The following is a 23,404-nucleotide window of genomic DNA, read 5'->3' on the forward strand; positions in this document are numbered from 1 at the left end:
ACCATCTGTCCCTTATGACGTTAACACGGTATTTGTAGTGGTAAGGAGGAACCAACTGAATACCCCTTCCCTTACCCCTCCCTTTCTAAGAGTTTAGATGAAACTATGGTGGCCTATGGTAACGTAAAAGTGTTGGGAAGGATACTTTCAAAACGTATTCCGTTACAGAATACAGAATACATGCCCAAAAATGTAATTTGCAACGTATTCCGTTACGTTACTCAATCTGAGTGACGTATTCTGAATACTTGGATTACTTCCACATTGAATTGCATTTTATAAGTGGAATGCGGCCATCACATACAGCTTACTAAACAGGCCTATTTTGGTGTGTTCTTCTGTTCCAACTGGCTGAATGTGTACCTGAACAAGCAGATAGATTTTTGTATTTGTAGTCCCGAACTGCATACTACAAAAATCTAACCACAGTCTAAGCTACCACAAGCTAATTTTAGCTAACGCTAGCTAGCATGTCAAACGGAGCTATAGTCAGTCTTTCAACAGCTCTGGGGCTAGTAATTTAGCACGTAGGAGAATGTAAAGTCACACATCAACTATAAAATAGCAAGGTGACCAGTAAAACTACAGCAGACGACTACCCTTGGCTAATTAAAAGAAAAAACGTACTTTAAGATGCTTCTTCAAGGTTGGAGGTGCAGTAATTTGGATGCTGAAAGGAGGTTGGTTGCTGGCAAGCAGAGGTTGCACTCCCTTCTCTTTCTTTAATGTGAAATGCTGTTTGAATTTCCAAAATAGAAACGCATTCCTGCCCTGGCTCTGTTGTGCCTGTTCCGGCTCCATCTCTACCTCTATCAGTGATCACGCAAATAGCAAATTTTTTCGTTTTCATATTGGGGCTTCCGGGAAATGCATGGAGTTGCCTTAATTTATTCAGAGAGCGAATAAACTCGTGAAACAGAGAAGTATCGTCATGTAATCCATTGATTTCAACAATGTAACTGTATTCTAAATACCAACTATTTAAATTGTAACTGTAACGGAATACAGTTACTCATAATTTGTATTCTGAATACGTAATGCCGGTACATGTATTCCGTTACTCCCCAACACTGTGGAAGAAGACCCATTACCTATGTAATTAGATATAAACAACTCATTCCAAGCTATCGAAAACACAACAATTCTTAGTTTCAGGTGATTATACACTATTTAAAAACACGTACTTATGAATATTATATTCCATTTCTGCCAATAGGTCCCCCTAACTCCTATACACTAGTCTTTTAAAGAAATACCAACTCTTTAATTTGCATGTGTCCTCAATTGTTATTAAAAAAACATAAGGTTCCTGCTCCTTATACAGTATAACTGCTGCAGCCTTTCTGTCAATAACAAAGGATGTTTGTGGGAAGAAAATGTCACTCACATCTGATTGGGCAGGGCAACACACAACAAAACGAGTGAAATGTGCCATTGTCCTCATACCTTAAGCATATTTCCTTAGAAAATTACTGATGAATGACTTATATGAGAGCAACTCTGTATTGAACATGTTTGAGGTTTTTAGTCAACCAGCCCATTTAATTTGAACACCTAAAAAACACTCATTTGTGATTATGATTGACAAAGTTGATATACCCAGAGCTGAATTTCTCCATCTTGCAGACTGATGTATAAAAAAAGCTTTTGCAACGTTTTTGATGTTGTATTCATCTTAGTAGGACCACACAGGGCTCTGCTCTGAGAAATGAGCCATGTGAAGTAACCTGCGCCCGGTGAGAAACTAACCCAATTTTTTGTGAAAGCACAGACGTGCAATCATCTGATGAAGAGCGCTTGTCCGATGATGATTGCTGTTAGGAGAAAGGATTTAATGGATGCTGTAATATCAGCAATCAGGAGTGTGTGATTGTGCACGCTGGAAATGTGTATGCATGCATGTATGTGCACACCAGCGCTGGATGTGGGGGGCTTTAGGGGTGTTGGCTGCAGCACTTGCAGCTTTCATGTAGTAATAACCTTAAACTTATAAACAAAGCACTTCCTGTCTGCAATGAGCCAGAGGGCATTCGGGTCAGTTACCTATGCGTTTTCTGACTGTATTTGATGGGAAGTAAAGTGTACACACTGACCCGCCTCACACAGACGTAAATAAACCTCCTATTTGGTTAGACTCTCATGGGAATGTTAATACGTTTTTTTTAGCAACAAAGCTAATGACAGTAAACGTTAATGGATGGTCGATGATGGATAAAACATGGACAACAAGACTATCAATACTGGATCTAAGAGTATGGCTTTATTGGAAACAAGTCCCCAAAACGAAGCAGAAGTTCCAGACTGGATAGAAAAGCTTTTGTAAGGCCTACGATCTCTCCTGGGACAGGACAGCATTGAAAAAGGCACAGCTGTTAGCTTTCAGAGGAAGAAGACGGTAAGGAGCCAGCGTTTACTGATGTTATTAAATCATCAATAAACTGCGCATTTTGTTATGGTATATGATAAGCTCGGTCTCAAAGAGTTTAAGAGCATGCACCTATATAATAAGGTGACCAGATTTCTCAATTGAAAACCAGGGACAATTTGAGTTTAGCGCCGAATATCATTCAAATAAGCCTATCCGATGTTCTTATTAAAGAAAAGGGGGACAATTCCAGTTTAATGTAATTTGACCATTGCAACTGTTGTTGTGCTGTAATAAACTGATGTGCAGACATTACTGGTAAAATTGGGTGATGCCTAACTATTTTTTTCGGATTAAGTGATTAAACTAAGGCCTAAAAACTTGCAATTTATAAGAAAGTGACTAATGTAAAACCACATGTAGCCTTATATTGGATACAATACTAAATAAAATGGAAAGACAAATATCATGTTTATAAGCTGCTCTAAAGTAGGCCTACAACACTTTACTCTAAATAGCAAGGTTTGCTATGTGTTTTTAATGCACATTTAGACACCAAAAACAGGGATGTCTGGTCACCACGGACCTATAATCTCAAATTAGTAAAGCACCACCCCCCCCGGTCAAAATACGTTCCCGCACGGCTGTATGTGCATGCTTAGAAGATGTATTTGTCTTAACGTGTGTGGGTGACACCATCAGTGTGTATCTATATTCCTATACTTAAATTTGACTCCTTGCCATTCAGATTTTTGCAACAGAGAGGACTGTGATGACTCATTCTCATAGCTGGCAAAAAAGATTAAAACATAAATACACAGCTTGGTGGCTCTTGACTCAGGGGACTAAAAAACATTAACTTGTGAGGTTGAAATAAAACTTGGAGTTGCAGGTATATAGGCCTGCTCTTGCTCACACATCTCACTTTCTTTGTTCTTGTCTCTCTCGTCTTGTGTCTCTTTCCCATGAAATAGGCTGACCAGGTGGAGCTTGTTAAAAACTAAGACGGATTCATAAAGAAGCCTCAATACAATGTCTGTTCAAAAGGTAACATGGCTCACTATTAGAAAGTATGTTCCTTATACATTGTTTGATAAAGTAAAATGGTTAGGCATATCGCTCTGAATTCAAATCAGTACAGGACATTTTCACACATAAAATCTGTTTCAGGTCTGCCAGTAACGATTATTTTAATTTTTTCGATTAATCTGTCTATTATTTTCTCGACTAAAGGATTAGTTGTTTGGTCTAAAAAATGTCAGAAAATGGTGATCAGTAGTTCCCAAAGCCCAATATGACCCCCCTCAAATGTCTTTTTTTTTCCACAACTCAAAGATATTAAGTATACTGTCCCAGTGAGTGAAGAAACCAGAAAATATTCACAATAAAAAAAATTCTGGCGAAACTACTCATAAATCGATAATCAAAATAGTTGGCGATTAACTTTCAATTGTTGACAACTAATTGATTAATCTATTAATCTTTGCAGCTCTAATCTGTTTGCAACAGTGAACATTCTCCAGCATTAATACGTAATCACACTGCTGACGGTTAGTAGTGGGGAACTTTCTCCCTGGGTGCCCACAAAGACACCACTGAGGAAGCAGTGCATGCAATGTATGCAGCTGGATTCTCCCATGAGCCTCCTCCATATAGTCTCGGCTAGGTGATTCAAACACTATCAGGTCTTTGTAGCACAGTGTTGTACTTAGGGTGCCTGTGAGGATGCACTTCAGTGTGTGTGTGTGTGTGTGTGTGTGTGTGTGTGTGTGTGTGTGTGTCCCTGGATTTAGCCCAGCTAATCAGATCAACTTGGCATGGAAGACAAAGAGGCCTCAGGCATTAGCTTGCTCAACCTATTTCATCGTTGCATTGTCGCTCTAACAGGTCACTGCTTCGTGAAGAACCTGCCCACATTTAGCTCCAGGTGCTAAACTGGGAACAGCCACATCACTCTGTATTCAATGGTTTGGTGTAGATGTTACTGCTCCATGATGAGCCAGAAAGATTTACACAGCCACTTCCTTAATCTTATTACAGTTATGATAGTATTGTGGCTGCCAAGTACCACAGGAGTCACTGAAGTGCCTCTAATCAAACACACTCAGTAGTATAATACCTTTGTAAAAAAAAAAAAAAAAAGTTAAAGGATTAATTCACCCAAATTACAAAACAAACATTTCCTCACTTCCCTGTAATGATATTTAAAAAAAAAAGTTAAAGGATTAATTCACCCAAATTACAAAACAAACATATTTCCTCACTTCCCTCTAATGGTATTTAGTTATGCAGATACTTTTAGTTTGTGTGCAGCTTTGAGATATTTTTAATAAAGTGTACTAAGTATAGTCAAATCCAAGTATAGTTAAGTGTATTCAATTATGTATTAACTTCAACTTAACATATATTTGACTACACTTCAAGTGTAAATAGTATGCTAAAATGGAACAACTTTTTTCAAACTTCAAGTGCACTAAAATACACTAATGAAAATCTAGATTCATAAGCAATTAAGCACACTTACAGTACAATTGCATTATATCGCCATTCTAATGGAAATACACTTAAAAAGGCATCGCAGCTCAACTTATAGTTGTGTTTAAGTACATTTTGTATATATTGTTATCATACTTGTTACTATAAACTATGTTAATTTAGTATGCCTCTGTAATATTTCAAGTGATCTACAAATGCGCTTCCTAACTATATTTAGTGCTTTTAAAGTGTCCCACTATGACAATAATGTATTTGAAGTGAAGTTCAATAATAACCTAAACATCATAGACACATACTTTCAGTGCAATGTTATTATAGTGTTAGCAAGAAATGAATTGTGTTTGAAGTATACTTCATCTGTACTTTTATCCCCATTTTGTTATACTTAAGCATAAATGTTGCTATTATACTACAAGTATATTATATTACAATTCATTTCAAGTGCATTACAACAACAGATTACAAACTGCATTTCAGAAAAGGATCTTTATTACTCACACAAAAGTAACATACAAAATATCCAACTCATTTGAATTAAATGTAATCAAAGCCTGTCTGTCATGGAATCTTGTGCAAAAATCAGTGCAAATACCATAGGACACATGTATATACACCCCAAGCCATATACAACACAAAAGTCCAACATTACAAACTGGGGCAAACAAATCTGGAGCAGTAGTAAAGCCATTTCGAACCCCGTTTTACGCTTCCAGCTCACTTCTACCCAGTTTGAGCATTACCTGCTGAGTAAAGTTGAAAGTGTTTTTCATGCACATGGGGTAGTCCAGGTGCAGGGCGTAGATCAACCCGAAACGGCTGTGTGTGAAACGAAAGGACACAAAAGGCCTGAGGCAGGTTGGCCAGTTCATCCATTACCACAGACCCTTCCAAGATGATCCCTACACTGAATGGGTTGAGCTGGGTATTTTCTCAACCCAGGCAGAGAATTCACACTGGAGTTTAACTGTACGAGTCCTTGTCAGTTACATCCTAATGTGAAAGAAACGTAGTGACAAGGAGAAAACATAAACATGCCAGTTAGACAATGGTGTTTTGTACACCAAAAAGAGCCTGTGACTGTTTATAATGAAAAGCGTTGTACAATATAAACTGAACTGATAGTATACTAAAGGATGATACCAGTTTAGATATTTATTTATTTTTTTAAATCAAATTCAGATCTGTACAGTATATTGCAACACTTTGTCCCAAATATGGAGTTTACCCACTTTCAGTCACAGTCGTACTGAAAAGATGTAGAAAACTGCTCCCAGAAACTTTGTTGCTATGCAACAATTTTGTGAATCATATGACTCAGTACATTTCACCTTAATTGCTTTTTGTAAACTTTACTGTCACCGGTTTAAACTAACATTAAGTTAGTTGATTAATTGAGCAACCAGAATCTAACATGTGCACTCAGAACTCCCATTTCAGTTGAAGACCTGAGAACATTTTCACAACTTCCAACTGGTGACAGTAAAGTAAAAAAGCAAAGTGGGCAATGTAAAAGGATTCATACAACTTTAGTTATGGTGAGCAATTTTCTAAATCTTTTCAACAGAACTGGGACTGAAAGTGGGTAAGCTATCTTTGTTTGGCAATAAATAGAGACTTAACGGAGGCCCTTAAGGAGACACTGATTGCTGATCAAATCATTCTGAAAATTAGTAGCACTGTTCATTAATGGCTTAAAATGAGACAAATGAGCATGCACCTGCAACATTTACAAAAAAATGATTAACTTACAGAGCATGTCTTGAAGATGGCAGAAGAATCATCCGCCAAGATGACAGGCAGTCCCCGAAGACATAGGCACCTGATGTGTGTTGGCTCAGTGGTCTGGAAGATAATGGACACAAAAGTAAAACACATCTTGCTAAGGATAATCACATGTATTTACCAAATAAATTCCAGAAATTCCCCACAACGTTTATGTACAAGAGGACAAAAGGGGAGGAAAATGGAGAGGACAGAAAAGAAAATTAGGATATGAAGAGAGGAAAGGACAAGATTAAGGAAGGGAGATTTGATGGGAAGAAAAGGATAGAGCAGAGAAGAAACAAAAGACATAAAAAGAAAAGCGATGAACAGAGAGAGGAAAGAGAGGTAGTAGACTAATGTAGCTAGTCAAACCCACCTTTGTCTGACGTAAAGCTCAGCCAAAAGCTCGCTGGGCAGGCCTTTCTTTTTTCCTAAAGGAGGTCCATCAGCCTTGGAGAGAAACGGTCAAGTTCATCAAAGAAATTCTATTGCAGACTTTTCCCCAACACTCTGGCGAACTCGTAACAAACCTGAAACAAAACATAACAAAAACGAACCTTTGAGAGGAGGCATAGCTATATAAATCAGTGATTGATAGCTCACTGCGTAGAGCTGCGGACTCGGGTGTTAGCTATTATTCTACTTGGGCGGGCCGCCCAAGTAGAATAATACTGGTTAAACTGACGGTTTAGGCAATTTAGCTGACATTAGCTAAGTCAGCAAAGAGGTGGCTAACGTTGATGTCCGCCGAACTTGTTAAAACAACGTTTTTGACTAACGTTACTCACAAAAAGCCCCTCCAGTGAGAAAAGTAATTTAGCTAGCTAGCTAACGGATGGCTAAATTAATGTCCATTGACGTCAAACCGATTCACTTCGAATCCTCACAAACAGCCCCCCCACCCCCAACCCAACTGAAAAAAACTTTTAAACTGTAGCTAGCTAACGTTAGCATGTGAAAAAAAGGGTGCCGAACTAGTTAAAAAATAGCTTCCCACTACTCACCAACATCCCCTTGAATCCACACACAAACACGGAAACATGAAGTTGTCTGACTCCTCAGCAGCTAGCGATAGTTAAACAATGGACAACGGGAGGGCGAGATCGTTACTTAACGTTACTTACCGTCTCTGGCGAGTGTTAGCAGCAACTGGTCTGTCCGGCGGGCGGCGGCAAAGTGACAGCTTCTCAGCCAAAAGCGGATTGCGGCAAAGTAACGGCTTTCACGTTCCCATCGTGCATTGCATTAAACAGTGGAGCGTTGTCACAGTGGCTCATGAGTAGGCCTACAGTTAGTAGCTAGTAGTTGGTGTTTTTAGACATACAGAAACAACAACAAAAATTTGATTTCTCAGAAATTAAATTGAAATTTATGGAAACAACGGCCCTAACATAACCATACTTTTAGTAATATCATTTATTTATCCACAAACCTGTGCGTTTGTGTTAAATAAAAAATAACTTACTACTTAGCCTAATATCGCTGTTGTTACGTAAAACTCTAATGGGAAAAATAGCCTACTTTCAGATCTTGCGGCTTCATAGAATCAGAATCAGAATCAGAAAGGGCTTTATTGCCAAGTACGTTGCACATACGAGGAATTTGTCATGGTGTTGTTGGAGCATGTCACACATACAAATATAAGAAGGATAAAAAGATATAAACAATATAAGTATAAACATATACACACAGTACGTATTAATAACGATAAAATAAATTTAAATAAATAGTAAAATAAGTTAAACAGTAGTGAAAAGGGACGCTACAGCAGAGTAGGTACAGTGGCATGAGGAGCCAGAGGTGGGGTGTGGAGAGAGTCAGGATGGATTCCGAGCCTTGTTTAGAAGGCTAGTGGCAGAGGGGAAAAAACTGTTTATGTGGCGTGAGGTTTTGGTCCTGATGGACCTCATCCTCCTGCCAGAGGGGAGTGGCTCAAAGAGCTTGTGTCCCGGGTGGGAGGGGTCAGCCACAATCTTTCCAGCACGCTTCAGAGTCCTGGTGGCGTATAGGTCCTGGAGCGGCAGCAGATTGCAGCCAATCACCTTCTCAGCTGACCGAATGACACGCTGCAGCCTGCCCTTGTCCTTGGCAGTGGCAGCAGCGTACCAGATGGTGATGGAGGATGTGAGGATGGACTCAATGATGGCTGTGTAGAAGTGCACCATCATTGTCTTTGGCAGGTTGAATTTCTTCAGCTGCTGCAGGAAGTACATCCTCTGTTGTGCTTTCTTGACGAGGGAGCTGATGTTCAGCTCCCACTTGAGGTCCTGGGAGATGGCAGTTCCCAGGAAGCGGAAAGACTCCACAGTGTCGATTGTGGAGCCACAGAGGGTGATGGGGGCAGGTGGGGCTGGGTTCTTTCTGAAGTCCACAACCATCTCCACTGTCTTGAGAGCGTTGAGCTCTAGGTTGTTTTGCCTGCACCAGGTCACCAGGTGGTCAGCCTCCCACCTGTAGGCGGACTCGTCTCCATCAGAGATGAGTCCGATGAGGGAGGTGTCGTCCGCAAACTTCAGAAGCTTTACGGACTGGTGACCGGAGGTGCAGCTGTTGCTGTACAGCGAGAAGAGCAGAGGAGAAAGAACGCAGCCCTGGGGGGGATCCGGTGCTGATGGTCTGTGAGTCGGAGACGTGTTTCCCCAGCTTCACATGCTGCTTCCTGTCAGACAGGAAGTCAGTGATCCACCTGCAGGTGGAGTCAGGCACACCAAGCTGGGAGACTTTCTCCTGAAGCAGAGCCGGGATGATGGTATTGAAGGCAGAGCTGAAGTCCACAAACAGGATCCTGGCGTAGGTTCCTGCGGAGTCCAGGTGCCGGAGGATGTAGTGGAGGGCCAGGTTGACTGCATCATCTACAGACCTATTGGCTCTGTCGGCAAACTGCAGGGGGTCTAGGAGGGGGTCGGTGATGTCTTTGAGGTGTGAAAGCACAAGGCGCTCAAAGGACTTCATAACCACAGAGGTCAGGGCGACAGGTCTGAAGTCATTAAGTCCTGTGGTCCTTGGCTTCTTGGGGACAGGGATTATGGTTGAGGTCTTGAAGCAGGCTGGCACGTGACATGTCTCCAGTGAGGTGTTAAAAATGTCTGTGAACACTGGAGACAGCTGGTCAGCGCAGTGCTTCAAGCTGGATGGGGAGACAGCATCCGGTCCAGCAGCTTTCAACTTATAGCAACTTATGTAGCCTAGGTAAAGAGATGGTCATCATGACTGAAACTTGGGAATTAGCTAGTTATTCACAGACTCAACTAGGTCTACAAATTAATATAACATACTTACATTTGCTAGTAAATCAATCAAAACTAAATTGATTTGAATCATGTAAGTATATTATAATTAAAATGATTGATTAGATATGAAATCCGGGTTTACAGTGAACCTTGAACAGCCTACTTTCTCTGAAATGCCGGGAAGAGAACAATGGCGAACAACTTTGAAGCTTTGTTTACAGTGTACTTAGATTATATTACTGATGTAGTGAAATCAGTGTACACTCTCAAAAATTATACTAACTCTATATTACAAATAAGCGTACTTACTATAAGTAACTAAATTACCACTATACATTTTGGTATTTTAACATATTTTATGAAAGTACTCTGATATGCCACTAAAAATACACTTATTTTAGAGTGTACTGTATAAAGTGTACAGAAGTCACACTTCTAATGAAGTGAGATCATAGTACACTTTCAAAAAGTATACTAACAATTAATTTCCAAAAATGATACTTCCCATAAGTACACTGAATTGCCACTCTAAGTATGTCAAATGTAATACACTTCTATACAAAAATAAACTTCTATACCATTTAAAATACATTAACAACAAAGTACACTTTCAAAAAGTACATTTAAAAAATAATATGATTACTGCTAAATTAGTATACTTACTTTTTGGACTCTGAAGTTGAACTTAATTACATCTATTTTGAAGTATACTTTTAAAAAGTACATATTAAATACTCTTTAAATAAAGCACAACAAGTAGAAGCATACTTGATTTATACTTCATGTACTTTATTCATATTTCTAATACACTAAAGTATACTACTTTTTTACCTGGGTGTACAGACAGTTTCTTGAAAAGATAGATTATAAAGACAGTAGCGTTCATGTTTACATTCCGCCGCCATCTTGAAAACCAGTCATGACTTACAGCTGGTGATGCAAACTAAAATCAAAAGCAATTTGCTCAATATATCTGAAATAATCGCACTCTGCATAACTTGTCTAGTGTACTTACTCAGTGGATAACTGTCCATCTGGTCCCTCCGGTCTGGGTCGCCATCTCCAATTTATTTTCGGGAAATGGAAAAAAGTTTCAAGTAGTGAAGTTTGGTGATATTTTGATATCTTTTAGTGGTATAAATAGCGATTTGTTTTTACTTTCCCTGTGCCCCGAATACTAGCGTTGTAAGCTAATCAGCGGTCCGCGCTAGCGTCTTTCAAGCTACAAACACATTCGATTAGCATGAAAACATGTCCCAAAGAGCGACAGAGTGGGTACACATCTGTTAACCCCTAGGTTTGTTTTGCGCCGGAATTATCCTTTAAGGCAAACGTTTAACAATAGATAAGAAAAAGTGACATGGAATATTGTCGAAGGACAACTACAAACATACAAAATGAGAGGCACGTGATGGATGAGGGGAATAGAAGACATCTGTAGGTTATTTTATATTAGCATTGCTAACTAGGGTAATGTTCCTGAGACTGTTTATATTGTTCACTTATTTTGACTTGCAGTATCCCATGACAAGCTGTTAGCTGTGTGTTTAAAGTGGCCATATTATGCTCATTTTCAGTTTCATAATTGTAATTTGATGTTATATCAGAATAGGTTTACATGGTTTCATTTTCAAAAAACACCATCTTTTTGTTGTACTGCACATTGCTGCAGCGTCTCTTTTCACCCTGTGTTCGGTCTCTGTTTTAGCTACAGAGTGAGACATCTCAACTTCTGTAACATCTTTGTTGGCAGTCGCACATGCGCAGTAGCTAGGCCTGTACAAGGCAGGATTAGCTTCTAAATGAGGGCGCACTTCCAACTTTGCGTGGAATACCTGCAGAACAGGGACATGTAAGTAGTTCTATACAATTTATTTTGTAGATTAGGGTGAATTTGTGTGTATTGTAGCAGTATTTTGCCATTAAGAACGAGCTAACATGCTAGCACTAGCATGCTAACGGTTAGCTAGGGGCCCCCCTCGTTTCGGCTAGTTACGTAGAACGCCGTGCGGATTTTGAACAGCTCACCCGGAGACTGAAGGCAGGACACATTCAGAAACCCGTATCTCTCTAAAAACAACATGGATGTTTTTTTTTCAAAGATTGTATGAGTGTAGAAGCACCAGAGACACAAAATAACACCCCAAATCCCAGAAAAAGTGATTTTTTCATAATATGGGCACTTTAAGGTTTTGCAAATGCATGTTCTCTGCAGACCTGTACAACAAAAGGGTCATATCGTCTGCATGTCTGGCTTAGTGTTGCACAGTTCAAAAGTTCCAGAAATGTAAGTAACGAAGTAAAGTACAGATATGTGAAAATTCACTTAAGTACAGTATCGAAGTATTTGTACTTCATTACATAACAACACTGAATATTATGACAGTAGAGTGCAACTTTGTATCCCAAGAGTCAAGGTGAAGGTGAGCCTAAAGACTGGTGTTTTTTCAACAATAATACATTTTCATGGAGGATATGAAGTGGATCTCAAACAGATCATAAGCAATAATGACAGCAGTTATGATGCGTGTGTTTATATGTCTGAGGGAGAGACATTAAAGAGTAATGAAAGTGAAATGATTATTAGTATTAGTATTATTTACTTCTTACACATTTTGTGAAAAAACGGCTCTATATGTGTAGTCAGGGCAACAACACAGACCTAATGTTGACAAAGGTAGGGAGAGTCACATTAGTGATGTTAGTGTTTTTTTTTAAAACTTTTTTTAATCTCAGCAGATGGAAGCCACGTTCCTCCTGAATGTGACCTAAACTACATTTTACTCCACAATGCAGTAGACTCAGAGCTCTGTGAGCACACAACGCGAGAGAACTAAATGAGCCGAACAGACAAAACAAGAGGAATATGTAAATGAGAATAACTACATTGTAAGCTTGGCTGTATTAAAACCACAACAGGTGTTGCTAGAGAGGATAGAATAGAGGTTTAATGGTCTTAAACCCTTAAACTCCCTCTTTTTACCAGACGTTGACTGTGATGCATAGATAAGTTTGCTGAAAAAGAAGGAAGTAAAAGAGATTTAGCTGTTTTCTCACGTTAATTTAGTGTAAATGGTCATGGTTTTACCATGCAAATGCGTTTTCAAAATGAACTATCATAGTGGGGACATGATGTTAGTCCTTAGTATTGGTCAAGCTCCAAAAGCATTGGACCCTTCCAGTCTGGGAAATGTTCAAGTCTTACAAATTCCAAACTTTCAGTTTAAAACACAGGCTTTGTTTTCCCGATGCTTAAGCCAAGATAACCTTGATGACAACAACATATGATCAATGTTTCTCTAGTCTACATCCACGACGTTCCACTTCCGGGATTGCTCAGGTGCCGCCGGAAATTCCGCCAGATGTCACTCTTTTCGGCCGGATGTCTGTTACCTTCCGCCTTGTTAGTGTTGTAATTTTAAACTCTGGTCAATTTATGAGGACTATGGTTAACTGCTCCTCAGATCTCTCGAGGGTAAATCCAGACAGCTAGCTAGACTATCTGTCCAATCTGATTTTTCTGTTGCACGACTAAAACAACTTTTGTTCCACCAAAACAAGTTCCTTCCAGAGGCTATTTTGCAGCGGCACCGTGGCTCCGTCCGGCGCTTAGCACCGCCCAAGACGATTGTGATTGGTTTAAAGAAATGCCAATAAACCAGAGCATGTTTTTCTCCAATCCCGGAATGCTGTGTGGACTAGCCAGACCCTCCTAAGCAGTGCTTTGGAGGAAGCTCTGGCAATGCGAGACTAAAGTGTAAAATCATCTCAGATTTATCTTGTGAAACTGGATCTGGAAGTTGGAAAGCCCCAAGTATTACAAGGCTTACAGAAGACCTATTTTGTTGCTTAGGTATAATGACTTGTTGGCCCTGTTGGTTGGCAATTCTCCTTCCTTCAGTAACTATTGTGAAGTGTCCCTGAGAAAGACATGTAACCATCTAATACTCCACTGACGCTCCTCAATGATGCAAAGGAGCCGATTATGTATGCGTGTGGCAGCTGTTGAAATATTCTTTTTTGATGAATGAATCATGCATACAAAATCTTAATCATTTGGCACATATTACAGCGTGAACATATCTCACATCATTAATACTCCACACATTCGTACCAAACACATTTAAAACTGTTGTGGATTCCCTAGAACATTCTGCAGGATTTTTCTTTTCTTTAGCTTGTCACTGTGACCTATTTTTTTCTGCAGTGATGACCACATTTTCATTTCATTTTATCTCAAAATAACATATGTTTAAGAACAAATGTTACATGCAATGACAATTAGCTGCCTTTAATGTGTTTAAATGTAGGGAGATTATTAGACTTTGTTTGTGTGCCTGGGAGTACTGCTCCTTTCCCTCCTCTCCAATGTAATTATAGCCATTAGGTCTTCATCAGGGAGCACCATTGCCAATAGAAGTTGACAGCTTCTGCACACTTGCACAAGTTATGAATCACTCCCCATTTTCTTTATAGACCAGTCAAAGACAAAGCTGGCTGCTGGAATAGACAGTTTGGGCAACTTTTTAAGCCTTAAGGTTAGTGGATAAGACTAATAGCTGATTCTTACAAATACTATCAATTACAACTGTGTGGCCAATAGAGCAGGCACACTAGAGACTACAGCTGGCTGAGCTGGCTACTAGAATGAAGAATTTTTTTGTGCGGCTCTTCTAGATTTTCCAAATGTTGTTGGACTGGATGGATCAAATTCTGATAGTGAAACGAGTCATTTTGCAGGGGTTGTGACACTTGAAAAAATGTATTTACCGATTTACAGGTGTCTCTTTGGCAATGTAAATCTTTGGGGAAGTAAGAAATTCCTACACATTGGACCTTTAAGCGCCCAGGCTACAGTTGGCACTGGACAGCACAGCAACAGTCATACTATCTCCTCCAATACACTGTGATCTGAGAATGTAAATGAGAGTGAAAACTCTTTGCATGTGCAAACAGCATTATTAACTGCACTGTCACTGCTCCCCTCTTGTTTTTTGCTTTATTTCATTCTGCATCTGACAGTGACAAAAGTTAATTTGGGCCCGTCAGGAATGATAAGCATGCATAATGCTCAGATTAAAATTTAATGTGCTCTTGCTATGTGGCTGGTTGTCAATTGAATGGCCAAAGCAATAGGAGGCAGTGCAGTGGAAAGCTAAGTGGATCTGCTCCCTCCAGTCTGAAGTCCAGAAAAAGCTTGGAACTTTTCCCCAAGTCAGCCAAAGATACTTGTTTGCCCTGCAGCCAGTAATACTGCAAACAGACTATTAGCTACTTCAATCAGTTACCAAATCATTGCTCTTCATTACTGCTTCTCTTCTCTCTGTGTGCATGCAAATTTTCTCCAGTTAAATTCTTAGTTGCAAATGGATTCATTAATCATACACGAGTGTACCAGTCACTTCCAGAGAGAGAATCGGCAACAGTCACAGGTATTTGTCTTCGTGACAATGCTGCACAGAAAGTTAAGTTGTTACTTCATCATCAGCCTTAATAGCATCTGCTGCTTGTTGTGCAAATCCTTTATCCATCATTTTCATGTCCAAGTCCAGTATGTGAACACGAGTCAGTGGGCAAATTCTAAATACAAATATAGTACAATCAAGGCCGAATCAAATGGTTGTCCCCTTACTTTTCGGAGAGAAGCTCTGAACTGATAAGAATGTTGTCTAGGTTCCCTTCAATAAGATTTATTAGCAGCAGCAAATGCTTTTGGGTTTGGATTCTCAGGCTTCCTACAGGCTGCCCTAACCCTCTCATTGGTAGAAGTTTTTGGGGATATACACATCCTGACATAAACTGGAACCTTGAGACTTGGACTTGAGTCAAACTTAGGTGACAAAAATTATAATTTGAGACTTGACTTGGACTTGACTACTTGTTACCTACTTCACAATAAAGTCATTTTTGTTGTCAGCTATTGAAGACCTTAAAGACTTACAGGTGACTTGCAATTTTGATTTAAAAAAGCCCCTCTTAATACAAGGTCCGCTTACTTGCTTTTTCCAGTGCATGTCCAAATGAGGCTTCACGAACTAGTTGTTTTTGTGGAACCAACCAGATGGCGCACTTGGTTTAAAGATAAAGGGTCAAGGACTGGTAATTCAGTGTGCTTTCAACCCTTTGTTGGCTCAGAAAATAAAGAAAATGCTTCACAAAGCTTCATTTGGACATCACTACTTTCAACTGCATCTCATAGATGGTCTTGAATTAACTTTCACACTCAGAAGACTTCAGACTTGACTGAGCATTGTCTTGACTGCCTTTAGTCACGTGGATTAGATGTGCTGTACACATAATCACATAGATTCTTGTTCTGCACAAAACTAGCTTGTCTGCGTGGATTTAAAAGTTTGGTTCAACCGAATTTTCTTGTCCTAACCATGACATAATAGATAAGACTGTGGAGTACATTTTGTACAATATAAGTAAGATATAGAGAGAATATAAGTAAGTAAACACAACACATTGGCCTGCCAATACTATGGCATATTTAGAGCTTAACAATATATGTAGGGCTGACGAACAGTTACACCAATCGTGACGTACACTCCCCCCACAGACACACTGTAGAGCAGCCGCTATCTCTCAAAGGGCCATACATGTGCATCTAGTGACTGTCAAAGCTCCACCAAACTCCCTGTCTTTACAGCGGAAAAAAATGGGGAGTCTGACAGTAGCTGCTTATGGCTTTTTAAGTGATAGCTAGGAGTAAGGTCTGGCTACACCACAAAACGCTCTGGGTTGTTTGCATATCTTTAAACCAATCACAATCATTTTCGGCGATGCTAAGTTCCAGACACACAATACAGTAACATGAGCTATTTAAATTAGCTGAATACATGGATAAACATAATTTGCTCTTACCAGTGGATCGCCGCGTGTACTCCGTCTACAGCAATCCCACCAATCGGTTCCAACAGATAAAAGTAAAGTAAATGCCAAAAGTAAATGCCATAAACATATGTGCCTTATTGCACGATCCAAAATTTCTTCAAAAGTTGCCATTTTCAGCATGTGGCTTGCTAGCTCGAAGTTTGTTGTTGTCACATGTTGGCATGATTTGTTCATTCATGTGATTTGTAAACATACTTAATGGTTAACAGGCTGTAAACAATGTTTTTAATAGAGAAGCAAGCTGGCTAATTAAAATTCACCATATTTACTTTTTTTCTCTGCCTGTGATGCACATTATAAAGAGACGTTTAATTTTCATTAAATGTCACATCATGTCTAAGCCAGACTCTTTTGAAGCATCTTTAGTTGTTGACAGGCAGAGTAGAGACGCCGTTGCTGTGGCAGCAGTGTCAACCCACCTGAGTGACTGAGGACGGCCCTGTCAGCAGGCAGCCACACAGATCACACTGATATTTATTCATTTCCAAGCTGAAGGCCTATATATAGGCCCTGAAAGGGAAAGATGCAACACAGACATAATGGCATTTTTAGACAGAAGGGAAACATCCCCAGGATCAGCTTTCGCTTGTAGACCTTTTATGCTTCAATAGAGTAGATATTATAGTTGAAGTATAAAATTTAAGCTGTTTTTGTGTTTTGTGCTGTATGGCTATGAATATTTAATTTGTTACAACAAAATTAGTATGTTCCAAAGCAAGCAGGGCTGGTAAATTGCTCAGGTTTATGAGTATTTCAACAACAAAAACATAGTAGGAACAAATAGAGATGGCTGGAACTATTAAGATTGGTGAAGTAAAATTGTTATACACGTTTTGACTATATTCAACACGGTCTCACGGCAGTTCGTGAAATGGTCACCTTATTTTAAATCTATTGATTTGTATACACGGACACGTTTATCTTGTTTATTTCGTGGTGGTCAGCACGTAATGGGAAGCATCTATACGGAGGTTTGGTTTAGGAAAAGAACAATGGGGAAAGTTAACGTTATACGCGGGACGCGATCCTCGGTCTCCGGGGTGAAAGTCTTGTGTTGTTTGACCCATCAACCACCCAAACCAACCTCCCTGCGCGGATTTTCGACATTTCATACTACTCGCTACCGTAGTCGTGCTGTGATCAGGAAAGATGCTTCCCATTGAAATACATTAGTTTAAAATACGTACTGACCACCACGAAATAAACAAGATAAACGTGACCATTTCCCGAACTGTCATGAGACTGGGTTGCAATATTGTACTGTCAGGATGAATTAGAGGAACCTGCAAGGATTAAGATACCTTTGAGCTTAGAGGAAATAATCAACAAACACGCATTCTCTTTAAGTGACACTTTGCTTACATTCAGAATAAGTACTTGCTTAGTAATGGCATAATTATTGTACCTTGTCTGTTTTCCCAGCCAGTCCAGGGCGTAAAACCCATCTCATTACCATCAAATCTATTTTGTAACCTCAATCAATGGGACAATGCACACCTCTCTCTTTTAGAGGGAAATGTATTTATAGTTGTGGCCATTATTCTTATTGGTTATTATAACACTTCACTTACCAGGGCTGTAACTAAAAGGTTAGTTACAGCCATAAAAAAGCATAAAAAAGTCCACAGCTTCTCACAACCAAAACCTAAACAATTAGTCGATTAACTGATTAGTTGATTGACATAAAATAGTCTATGTTGTTTTTTTAACGAAAGTGCCAAACATTCAGTGGTTCCGATTTCTTGAATGTAAATGTTTGCTGATTTGCTCCTAATCCTTTATTATGTTAAATCAAATATATGATTGAAGGAATTTTAAGATGTCAACTTGGGTTTGTGAAAATTTTACAGGATTTTTTAAAAGTAAGAAATCCATCCATCCATCGTCATCCGCTTATCCGGGATCAAGTCGCAGGGGCAGCAGCTCCAGCATGGGACACCAAACTTACCTTTACCGAGCCACATTAACCAGCTCTGACTGAGGGATCCCGAGGCATTCCCAGGCCAGGGTAGAGTTCTAGGTCTTCCCCGAGGCCTCCTCCCAGATGGATGTGCCTGTAACACCTCCCTAAGGAGGCGCACAGGGGGCATCCTTACCAGATGCCTGAACCACCTTTTAATAAATTACTATTTAATTATTAAAGTACATTTTATAGGTAATAATTAATGGACAAAATTAGCTGATTAATCAATAAAAACTATACAATTACATCTACGAGCTACCAGGGGGGATTCAAACCACTCAAAGTTTTTGGTGTAAATAGATTTTATAGAGCTTTTCATTGGTTCAGCTTTGACCTACTGTTGTAGTACTGTGTAGTACGAGCTTACACATCAACTAACATTTCAACTGCTTACTGCTTATGCTTATTGTCTACAGTTCAACTGACAACTCATTTCCATGCTTACACTTTGACTCAGACTTTCATTCTTAAATTTGGCTACTTTAGTTGAAAACTTCCTAGTTAAACTGTAATAAAAAAAAACATTTTAAAACGTGTACCTTTTCAATAAGTTTTTAGCACAAGATTCCACACTTTCTTCACAAAATGTAGCCTTTTGAGTGAAACTGGACTTATTTAAAAATTGATTTTCATGTTTGGTGTATTCTTTTTACAGAGATGGCCTTGAATTCCATTGTAAAGCTCTATCCCTGCAACCACATCTCCACTATTAACAGGTGAGTACAAAGTTGTTACAGCTGACAGTTGTGGTGGCCAAAACTTTGTTGTAAAAAATGAAATTAATTTCAAGAGTAACCATCTTATCATTATGATAACATGGACCAAAAGCACTTAAGTAGAAGTTTAAACATTCTAAGTAGATCATTACTATGCTGGAGGAGACTTGGGTTGCATGTTGAATGCAGAACTTCAAAGTAAACTTGGGATATTGGGAGCTTTTAATTCCAGACTTCTACGTTTGTTTGTCTAGGAATTATAAGCTACACTCTGACTCGATTATGCTCCACAGAGTGCTGGATTTGAGGGATTATGTTTAAAGGAGGATAAGTCAGACCAAAACCCTTGACTTAGTGTTTTCAGGTGATGTTTTGGGTCTGGGAAGAGCTGCTGCAGCCTCTCATGACTCAGTGAGAGCAGACGGCTTTAGACATGTGCAAGCAGTAGCCCTCTAATCCATGCCAATGATGGGCAGTGTGTGTGAGGCTTTAGCCAGACCTGATGAAGAAGAAGCTCTTACAGGCCGAGACGACCATGATCTAAGTCGGCAGCCAGCTATGCAGCGGATTGAGGCCACGTCAGCCCAACTAGAGCCAACTAAACCTTGTTTTATGGACTTGTGGTGACATTGTTGGTGCTTTGGCAAGAAGGCATAGAGGAAAATCTCAGACAGTTACATTATTTGTTGCTAGAGACTTGTTTGGATTTAGGAGGCACAGGTTCAGTTACTAGCAGAGTTTTCTCATTGTTTAGAGAGTCCACATGGTTAGGATCCAACAATGTTAAACTGTAAGAACTCAGGGTTTGATTTCTCAACGATCTTTAGAGAGTTTCCAAATTTCTTTAAACTAATTTATGAATATATAGTTTGTGTACCATGAAAAAACTGATGCAGAGCAGAGGAACAGGACATTTATGTTTGTGACAGTGATATTGAATTTGGTTGATAGCCAGAAGCCCATTGAGCTGCTTTGTGTTGTTTATCCCTGCCAAAGTGCCGCTGTGCATGCTCCCTGATCATCTGACAGCTTTCAGAGACAAGTGGAGGAGGACCCGCTGAGATCACTGCCTGTTTCAGCAGAGCGCCCAGAACCCATCCTGTGACACACAACAAGTCACAAATCCATTATTTATACCCTCTACAAACATCAAAAAGGTTTTCTTTGCCAAGTTTCATGGAGTGTTTATTGTATTCATGAGCACAATGACATGGAATGCTGGGCCATACAGTCAGAGGGGGTCCCAGTAACGCTTCACTCTTCAGTGCTAATATACAGTACAAATGGGAGAACTGATTTGTGATGCAGCTCAATAGAAGGAAATTAACTAACTTTGACCTTTGCCGCTAAATGTGTCATTTTATGATTCATGATTCAAAATGATGATTCAATAGTTCACATTCTTTTGAATGAATAGTTTTGAGTAGTCATTCCCAGTCGAGAAACTCAGCATGTCTATCAGACATTTCACACTGAAATCCTTTCAGCATCTCAAACGACATCTTATTTTCCAAGCAGTTTGAATGATCAAAAAAACATCAAAGTAGAAGTGACTGAAAAAAAAACAGAATTTCTGTTACAGAGAAAAAAATGAGTGCCATGACTCTTGTGACAGCCATCTGGCTTCCTGTGCTGCTCAGCTGTCTTCTTCTTTCAGTAGCCTGGTTCTATCTTGCTGGGCAGCCTCAACATCTCATCATGGCAATCCCTATCTTTGTAGTTTCATTTAGGTTTACATAGGTTACAACACTAACACATATACTGACTCTTTCTATATCTCTATCTTGTTATTTTTAAGTAATTTGGCTTTTGAAATGTGTGTGTGTGTGTGTATGTGTGTGTGTGTGTGTGTGTGTGTGTGTGTGTGTGTTGCAAAATTTGAGCTAAGTTTGCGACAGATGATGAAGTATTAAGTAATTATAGTAGATAATACCAACCACCCCTCAATCTTTTTTAATCCGGCCTTTGTTAGTAACAGGCCAGGCTATTTTTTTAGACAAGGTTTCAATTGAATACTGGCTCAAAAAGTAATAGGGGTGTCACACTTCTCCAAATCAATGATTTGATTCAATTTTCAATTAAATGTTTTCTTCAAACTGTTGTACAACAAAAAGGACCCACTAAAAGACAGAAGGGTACTTTACAACAACAGTTTGAGTTTCTCAGAGTTTACGCGGTGCCCCTGAATGCACCAGTTTTGTTGTTTCTCCCTCATCTCTGAGGCCATTGGCCATGGTGTCTGGAAAAGTTCAGCTGCACTCTCAGAATTTTCCCATTATCGGTCTGCACTGACACCACAGATTGGTGAGTGCTGCTGCAAAAACGTAAAACGATCATTAATGTCCTCTGCTCTCATGGTTTACAGAGTGCAGATGAACACTGAGGGAAAACACTGAGGCTACTGGTAAGCTAACTTTAAACCGTGTCTTTAGCTGCATGCTACCAGCCGTTACACTGTCAACTATGTGTGAGTTGTTTTCTTTGGACGTGTGCAAATCATAGACTGTATATATTAGTGGACAGCGCATCCGGTTCAGCAAAATGCGGCAAATGCGGAAGTGCCTTAAACCTGCATTCTATCTGAATTCCAGCAGGAGGCGACACGTGCGGTTGCAAAAAGGAGGTCGGTTTCTATAGAAGTGTATGGCGAAATGACCCACTTCTCACTTGATTTATTACCTCAGTAAACATTTCAATTAAGAGTTTATGGTCTCAATCGCTAGTTTTAAGTCTTCTGCAACACAGAATGATGTTCATTTTTTGAATTATGGTCTCGTTGATTTTAAAATCGGCGATAAAGCAGGGGGTGTTTTAGGGCGTGGCTATGATGTGATTGACAGTTCGCGGCTTGTCAATCATGACAGAGGTTTAGCAAAGTTTATCCATGGCACGTAAACTTTATTTTGGGGGTTGACCAGCTTTCGTCTTCGTGACTGTGACAGTTGGTCGCCTAATAATGTCTTGTTCAACGTTCGGTTGTACGACAAGACACTCAAAGGAGTCGGCAGTTCAGTTTTTCTGGTAAGTAACGTTACATTTTGTTTTAATACTGTTTTTCGTTAGCCAACGTTAGCATCCCAATTAATATCAGTTAGCTAGCTAGATTGCACCTTGCTAACCAAGCTAGCGGGCTAACTAATAACGTTATGCAGACCAGACCGTATAAACGGATTAAAATATATATATTTAACGTTACAGTCGTATACAGTAGGTATGCACAACGGTCTCGCCGGTGATCTGTTTTTAACCATATGTGATGTTATTGCTAATCGATCCGCATATAATGGTAATGTTAGCTTAAAGTCAAAGCCTGATATAGCTAACGTTATAGTGCAAATTCATATAAACCCTATTCGCACGGGATTAGAATCATTTTGAGACCGCGTGTGATTTAGAAAGTTTCGTTTAGTTAGTTTCGTGTGGCGCATTCGCACGGGACAAGCAGAGACTGCTTTAACTTGAATATACTGAAATATATGTACCCCGCCCGAGAGTTGGGCAACGTTACCCGGAGGCGCCCGAAGGACAGGCACAGACACCCACACAGCATCACCGTCACCCTCACCTTGGACAAAGCCGCGCTGGAGCGCGCCGACAGACGGGGCAGTGGGCCAGAATATCCGTTTTTGCGATAAAATGTCCCACATGAAAAAATATATATATATATTACTGTAAAGTTACATAAGTGTTCTATCTTGAAAAATCTTCAGTTCTGCAGCCAAATGTATTGTATAAAGCACCAGGTTCAATATACTCCAAAAATCTTTTCTCAAAATTCTAAATACATTATTTCAGATTGTTAATGTACCTAACAAGCATGCTGTTGCAGGAGTTATTAACCACTGTTGTTGATGCTGTTACACTGATGTCTTTCTTCCACTTACTGTAGTTGTGTCTGCTAATCTATTTGAAGACCTTCTGTCAGCACATTAATCTGTTTTAAGATGAGTCACATACATGTTACAATCTATAT

General features: G+C 39.6%; 1 protein-coding gene across 2 annotated transcripts in view; it reads left to right on the forward strand.

Annotated features, from left to right (window-relative positions):
• The window catches only part of lrfn2b (leucine rich repeat and fibronectin type III domain containing 2b), a 205,748-nt gene that overhangs the window by 43,810 nt on the left and 138,534 nt on the right, over positions 1-23,404 (forward strand). For both annotated transcript variants that reach the window (XM_031304575.2, XM_031304576.2), the window contains exon 2: positions 19,371-19,431. The gene's annotated coding sequence lies outside the window, so the exon portion shown is untranslated. The remainder of the gene's footprint in view (positions 1-19,370; positions 19,432-23,404) is intronic.

Source organism: Sander lucioperca, chromosome 19, assembly GCF_008315115.2.
Source record: "Sander lucioperca isolate FBNREF2018 chromosome 19, SLUC_FBN_1.2, whole genome shotgun sequence".
NCBI lineage: Eukaryota > Metazoa > Chordata > Actinopteri > Perciformes > Percidae > Sander > Sander lucioperca.